The sequence below is a fragment of the Cetorhinus maximus genome, chromosome 30 (genome assembly GCF_964194155.1).
Source record: "Cetorhinus maximus chromosome 30, sCetMax3.hap1.1, whole genome shotgun sequence".
NCBI lineage: Eukaryota > Metazoa > Chordata > Chondrichthyes > Lamniformes > Cetorhinidae > Cetorhinus > Cetorhinus maximus.
This window is the reverse complement of record NC_135908.1, coordinates 21522765-21530552: the sequence shown is the minus strand read 5'-3', so window position 1 is coordinate 21530552 and position 7788 is coordinate 21522765. Positions and strand designations below refer to the sequence as shown.

The 7788-nt window shown below is 46.5% G+C and overlaps 1 protein-coding gene across 3 annotated transcripts in view; it reads left to right on the top strand.

The window, feature by feature from the left end:
• Positions 1 to 7788, top strand: part of slc28a1 (solute carrier family 28 member 1) — a 163509-nt gene that overhangs the window by 84845 nt on the left and 70876 nt on the right. Inside the window, exons 1-2 of one of the 3 annotated variants that reach the window (XM_078532597.1) lie at positions 5 to 245; positions 958 to 1054. The exons of 1 other annotated variant lie outside the window; for it this stretch is intronic. The gene's annotated coding sequence lies outside the window, so the exon portion shown is untranslated. Of the gene's footprint in view, positions 1 to 4; positions 246 to 957; positions 1055 to 7788 lie in introns of those variants that run through there. One more of the 3 variants, XM_078532596.1, reaches the window with a different exon arrangement.

Sequence of the window (7788 nt, the reverse complement as noted above, 5' to 3'; positions counted from 1 at the left end):
ACTACAGTTATCTTTCCAAGGAAGCAGCTTGGAATTGAACAAGTTAATTATCCATGAAATACTTTGAACCTCCTGCTGATTAGTAATGTACTGATTCTCCTTATAAAACAGGCAAGGCCTCAATATACCATTGTGCCCATCTAACACGAGTAACGCTCATCGCTGAAACCTGGGTTCCCGCCGCTGCTCTGTTACTGGGGGCTCTTTTTAAACATAAGCAAGCTGGGAGATATTTCTCATCTTTGGTAAGTGTTTTTGTGTAAACTTTGTAACTCAGTTTAATAATTAATTGGTGAAGGGAGGCTGCAGCTGCAGTTTAGACAGCTCTGTGCTCCATGCTGAAAACTGATTATCCTGTCACTCTCATTTTGCTGTCTCAAAGAATTATAGAATCGTAGAATGGTTAAGCGCAGGAGGCCATTCGGCCTATTCTGTCCATGTCATCTCTCCGCAAAAGCAACTCACTCCCAGCCTTTTCCCCATAGCCCTGCAATTATCTTCTTCTCAGGTAATTATCCCTTTTGAATGCCTCAGGAACCTGCCCGCACAGCACATTCCAGATCTGCTGAGTGAAAAAAGTTTCTCCTCGTGACTCCATTGTTTGTTTTGCCAATTACCTTAAGCCTGGGGCCTCTCGTTCTCGATCCTTCCACCAGTGGGAACAGCATCTCCCTATCAACTGTGTCCAGGCCCCTCGTGATTTCGAATACCTCTACCAAATCTCCTCTTAACCTTCTCCAAGCAGAACAGCCCCAGCTTCTCCAATCTATCTCGGTAACTGAAGTTACTCATCCCTGGAACCATTCTTGTGACTCTTTTCTGCACTTTCTCTAATGTCTCCACATCCTTCCTAAAGTGCGATGCCCAGAACTGGACACAATACTCCAGTTGAGGCTGAACCAGTGTTTTATACAGGTTCATCATAACTTCCTTGCTTTTGTACTCTGTCTGTCGCAGCCTTCCTAACTTAGAACAATGACTACACTTCAAAAGTGCTTCAGTGGGTGTGAAGTGTTTGGAATGTCATAGAATTGTAAAAGGCTACACTAAAGATGTAAGTCTGTTATGTCTTTATAGGTGGCGTGTCTGGTTGTGTCATTTAATGTACACATTAGCCTCGTGTATTGTGACACAATTTTTATTTTTCATCTGCTACATGTTACCCAAACAAAACCAAGAGAAATTCTCAACTTCTGTTTCCCCAATATGTTGAGCTCAATCTCTCTCTTTTAGGGACACACCCCATTTGGAAATGCTCAGGAAGGTGTGCAACAAGGAACTGCTACAATTCAAACAGCTGAGATTGTCACAGTTTACACTTGGACTTGCAAGCTTCCTGAGACTTGTCCAGACAGATCACTCTGACTATTGTCAGACTGGCATTTAGGATTACCTGAACTCAAGGGAGAACAAGCCAACTCGCTGTGTGAAACAAAAAATATTTTGTTAATTACATTAAATTACCAACCCTCCTCTCAATGGAATCAAATATTATAGTATATAGTATACTATTGTATAGTGTGGTATCTATCTACCCTATCAAAGCCCTTTAAAATCACACATCTAAATTAGAACCCAATGGTCCATATTTGGAAGCCAATGGTCCGGTCAGGAGGAATGTAATCCATGGGGTTGTTGATGTTTGACCAGAGGATTGGCTCCATAATGGGGATCGGGAGGAGTTGGACTGTTATTGGCAACTTGGCAACCATTAATGGGGCCTTAATAAAGGATTAATTTGTCACTGGCAATTAGACTTTAGACAATCTTAAAAGTCAACCTGGCACTGTGCAGGAGTAACCCAATTGGAAAAAGTATCCAATGCTTGCAGTCTGCTAATAAACTGTGCCAATCTTAGCTGGTTAAATCCAGGGTGCCATTCCGCACACTCAGGATTCCCAAAGACTCAGCGCTTGACAAATTGCGCTTATGGTCTTTGGAATCAAGTAAGTCGGTTTCTTCCTATGGAGAGATAGTGTGGACTGTCCACATTTGGCCAATAGGAGATCTACATGGATTTCACTGTAATTTGGTTTGGAGACTTTAAAACTAGATTGTGTCCTTGGATGAGAAGGATGGCCTTTGAGGAGAGATTGAGTAAACTGGGTCTATTCTCTCTGGAGTTTAGAAGAATGAGAGGTGATGCTATTGAAACAGAAAATTCATAGAAAGCAGTAAAGGTAAGTGCTGAAAATCCATTTCCACCTGGCTGGAGAGTCCAGGTCAGTCTCAGGGTAAAGGTTCGGCCATTTAGGGCAGAGGTGGAGAGAGTTTTCTTCACTCAGAGGGTTATGAATCTTTGGAATTCTCTATCCCAGAGGGTTGTGGATGCTCAGTCATTAAGCTGTGAGTGGTAAGTTTTTGGACACCAGGGGATCAAGGGATATGGGTATTGGGTGGGAAAGTGTTGAGTTAGAAGATCAGTTATGATCATATTGAATGTTGAAGCAGGTTCAAGGGGCAGAATGGCCTACTCCTGCTCCTATTTCTTATATTCTTATGTAAATATGTTATAGTCATTCAGCTGACAAAAAGCATTGCGGTGCAGATTCATATGCTGACGTGGGCATTAAAAGACATTGTAACATATTACATATCATATAAGGTTAACTAATGAAATAAGTTTTACAATCAAATTGCATCAACTTCCCAATGATGCTCAGTACCGTGGGGTTGAGAGGATAGGACCACATATCACCCGGTATTGTGTGTGCCGGACCTGACCTAATGTGACGACATTAGATCACCTCATTTACAGGTGTGAGTGGCACTCCCACCAATTAGCCATGGAGATCACTGTCCAAGATGCCAATCGCTGGCAGCTAGTGGTGGGGTTGGCGGGCGACCTGTGCAGTGCTACCTTAGGGAAGCACTGGCCACACAGCCGATTGCCAGGCTTGGCTTTCGGGGAGCCGATAAATGGCGGTGCAGCCCAGGAAGATGATCCTTTCCCCTAACACCCTTCACAAATGTGCAGCCATTGACGGAGGCCGGGATTTTCCGCGGGCGGGGCTGGAAATTCCGGCTGAAAGTCAATGGGACATTTTGCTGGGTGGCCAAACTTTCCACCCCTTCCACCCACCCCCAACCCCGACCCATCCCGTCACAAGCCGGACCAGAAAACCCCAGCCAGAGTCTCCGCTCCCGCAATATCCAGCGGGTGTGCGGCCATTCACAGAGAATCATGTAGCGCAATGCCCAGTGACCTGGCAAGAGTCATGATGCCCTCATTGTGTTGCAGTTGACTGTGCCAGCTGCATTTGAGCCATCACGACAAGCCAAAGGGTGATTTAACCATCACGGCTGGCAAACGGTGAAAGCCACACCGTCTCATGAAATGTGATAGAACAGACCAAGTAACATGCTGAAACAACACTGGACCCCTCTGGAGGAGCTCTGGAGTATCAGGACAGTCGGTGTCAATGTTCACAGGCTGCTGCATGCTGCACGTCCCTCGCCAACAAGGGGCGGACAGCCACAAGCTACATTGTGAGAAGCTGAGGAACAGAAGGAGGGGGAGGATGAGAAGGATGGGGAAGAGGAAGTTAAACGGAAACCTAGACAGCTCCTTTCTGCGTGGGCTCTGTGAACAACTCTTCCGACTGTGATACCAATAACCACAACCCCAACTCCCCATTTACCAACAGTCCCACACCTCAGCGTCCCTGTGTCACTGGACATCACTGAGTCCGCTTAGTCACAACGCAAAAACAAAACCCATCACAAAAAACATATTCCCAACCAAGTTTATAAATGAAACCATGTTGTATTGCATCAAAACATAAAGTAATCGCTCTGGGACAATCTCTTTGTTAGGAGCAAAATACTGCAGATACAGGAAATCTGAAATAAAAACAGAAAATGCTGGAAAAACTCAGCAGGTCTGGCAGCGTCTGTAGAGAGAGAAACAGAGTTGAGTTTCGAGTCTGTGTGATTCTCCTGCACAGCTCTGACGAAGAGTCACATGGACTGGAAACATTGGGTGGAATCGTCCCAGATTTGCACCAAGTGCGGTAGCGGCCGGGTAACTCAAGGTTTTACCCGCCGGCCACGATGACGGTTTTTCAGGCCGTATCATCTCAAACCCGCCGCATTGTTTATGCATTCCCGGGAAACACACCATTCCCATGGTGGGCGGGCAAAGAGAGCCTGCCCGCCATCGCTTCGCTGCTTCATCACGCCAGGCGCCATAGTTAAAGTGCAGCCGCGCGCACACGTCTCAACGCTCCCGGCCCACGGCTGCCGCAGAGGAGATGTCCACGAAAGGCAAGAGCCATGTCCATGAGAATCCACCCAGCATGCCATGCACATTCCTCCAGTGAGCCGTTCGTGTTGGGCTCCAGCATCTTCAGCTCCTGGGATGTCCGCGATGTGGGCAAGGCCCTGGCGGGTCAGTCCTGACTTCTGCACGTCACAGTGGTCAAGGCGTGTTCTACACCGACGTGCTTTCCTGCCAACGTGGGCAGACGATCCAGCGGGGGGGTTTTGGGGGGGGGGGCGGTGTGTGAGGCGATTCTAGCGGGGGGGTTTTGGGGGGGGGGGTGTGACGATTCTAGCGGGGGGGTTTTGGGGGGGGGGGCGGTGTGACGATTCTAGTGGGGGGGTTTTGGGGGGGGGGTGTGACGATTCTAGCGGGGGGGTTTTGGGGGGGGTGTGTGACGATTCTAGCGGGGGGGTTTTGGGGGGCGGGGGGTGTGATGATTCCAGCGGGGGGGTTTTGGGAGGGGGGCGGTGTGACGATTCTAGCGGGGGGGTTTTGGGGGGGGGGTGCGGTGTGTCGATTCTAGCGGGGGGGTTTTGGGGGGGGGGGTGTGTGACGATTCTAGCGGGGGGGTTTTGGTGGGGGGGGGTGTGACGATTCTAGCGGGCCGGCTCAGTAATGAGATGCTGATGTATTACAGTGAGGTTCCCGACGTCTGGAAGCGGGGAACACGGGCGCCATCGGCCGGCTGAGCGGATGATTACGAACTGGTTTCGCGCCGTCGTGAAACCGATCGCATCATATTGTCCGCTCGCACCTCTGAACACCCCCAACACTGGCGGGCACGGAGAATCCCAGCTGTTAGCTCTGTTTCTCTTTCCACAGATTCTGCCAGACCTGCTGAGTTTTTCCAGCATTTTCTATCTTCATTACAATCCCTTCATGCCTGCCTTCCATCGTCCTTTGCCTGTCCTCGTATTCCTACACTGTGCTAGCCAGTGGCTGCAGTGATTTTCACTGAGGGGGGTGGGTACTGCAGTTGGCCTTGAAGGCTGACCTCGAGCAGCTCAGGCCTTGGAAGGCCCTGCTCCAGGATTTCGACTCACCAACAGTCTCGCCGCTTGCAGATCCTGCTTCTAAGCTATCTGCTTGTTTAGATGCAGTATCAGTACCTGAGCTGGTGGCCATGAGTGTGAGAGTGAGTGATTGTCCAGCTTTACCATTGCTCCCCACTGTCTGGTGAGGTTGCATCTGCTGTGTATGTGGAAGGAGAAAGGTACAAGGGTAAGATTGTGTTTCATGACCTGGGTGGGGGGGGCAAGTAGGTGTTTTTTTTTGCTGATGACACTAAGATAGGTAGGAAAGTAAATTGTGAGTAGGACATAAGGAGCCTGCAAAGGTTAAATGAGTGGACAAAAATTTGGCAGACGGAGTATGCGAGAAATTGTCAACTTGCCCACTTTGGCAGGAAGAATAGAAAAGCAGAATATCTAAATGGAGAGAGATTGTAGAACTCTGAGCTACAGAGGGATCTGGGTGTCCTGGTACATGAATCACAAAAAGTTATTATGCAGGTACAACAAGAGATTAGAAAGGAAAATGGAATGTTTGTGTTTATTGCAAGAGGAATGGAATATAAAAGCAGGGATGTTTTGCTTCAGTTGTGCAGGACGTTGGTGAGACCACATCTGGAGGACTGTGTTCCGTTTTGGTCTCCTTATTTAAGAAAGGGCATAATTGCACTAGAGGCAGTTCAGAGAAGGTTCATTCGACAGATACATGGGATGAGGGTGTTATGAGGAAAGATTGGACAGATTGGACCTGTATCCATTGGAGTTTAGAAGAATGATCTTATTGAAACAGATAAGATCCTGAGGGGGTTTGACAGGGTGGATGTTGAAAGGATGTTCCCCCTTGTGGGAGAGACTAGAACTAGTGGACACATTTTAAAAATAAGTGGTCCCCCATTTAGGAAGGAGGTAAGGAGAATTTTTTTCCTGTCAGTGGTTTGTGAATTGTTGCATCTTTCTTCCCCAGAGAGTGGTGGAGGCTGTGTCATTGAATATTTTTAAGGCAGAAGTAGGTAGATTCTTGACTAACAAGGAAGTGAAATGGTATCGAGGCCGGAAGATTGGGAAACTTTTAAAGATCAACAAAGAGTTACTAAAAAAATAATAAAAAGTGCAAAGGTAAATTATGAAAGAAAACTAGTGCAAAATGTAAAAACTGAGAGCAAAAGCTTCTGCAAGTATATGAAAGGAAAGAGAGTAGCTAAAGTGAATGTTGGTCCCTTAGAGGACGAGACTGGGGAGTTAATAGTGGGGAACACAGAAATGGCAGTGACGTTTAATCAATATTTTGCCTCAGTTTTCACAGTGGAGGACACTAGTACCACCCCAATAGTAACAGGTAGTGCAGAGGATATAGAGAAGGAGGAACTTAGAACAATCACCATCACTGGAGAAAAAGTACTGAGCAAACTATTGGGATTAAAGGGTGACAAGTCCCCAGGACCTGATGGCCTACATCCCAGGGTCTTAAAGGAAGTGGCAGCGGAGATAGTGGATGCATTGGCTATAATATTCCTAAAATCCCTGGATTCTGGAAAGGTTCCAGTGGACTGGAAAAATGCTAATATAATGCCCTTATTCAAAAAGTGGGGGAGGCAGAAGGTAGGAAACTAAAGACCAGTTAGTTTAACATCTATCATTGGGAAATTGTTGGAATCCATTGTTAAGGAAGTGGTAATGGAGCATTTGGAAAGTCAAAATGCAATCCATTAGAGTCAGCATGGTTTTACGAAGAGTAAATCATGTTTGACTAATTTGCTAGAGTTCTTTGAAGCTGTGACAAGCAAAGTGGATAATGGGGATCCTGTAGATGTTGTATATCTGGACTTCCAGAAGGCCTTTGATAAGGTGCCACACAAAAGATTAATACACAAGATAAGATCACACAGAGTTAGGGGTAATATATTAGCTTGGATAGAGGATTGGCTAACCAACAGAAAGCAGAGAGTCGGGATAAATGGGTCTTTTTCTGGATGGCAAGCTGTAACTAGTGGGGCGCCACAGGGTTCGGTCCTTGGGCCCCAACTATTTACAATCTAAATTAATGACTTGGATTCAGGGATAGAAGGTACTATAGCTAAATTTGCAGATGACACCAAAATAGGTGGGAAAGTAAATTGCAATGAAGAAATAAGAAATTTACAACTGGATATGGACAGGTTAGGTGAATGGGCCAAAATTTGGCTGATGGAGTTTAACGTGGATAAGTGTGAGGTTATCCATTTTGGTCAGAAAAATAAAAAGGCGACTTATTATTTAAATGGAGAGAAACTTCAGAATGCTTCAGTCCAGAGGGATCTGGGTGTCCTCATGCATGAATCGCTGAAAGCTAGTATGCAGGTACAGCAGGTTATAAGGAAGGCAAATGGAATTTTGGCATTTATTGCTAAAGGAATAGAGTATAAAAATAGGGAAGTGTTGTTGCAACTGTACAAGGCATTGGTGAGACCGCACCTAGAGTACTGTGCACAGTTTTGGTCCCCTTACTTGAGGAAGGATGTAGTTGCACTGGAGGCA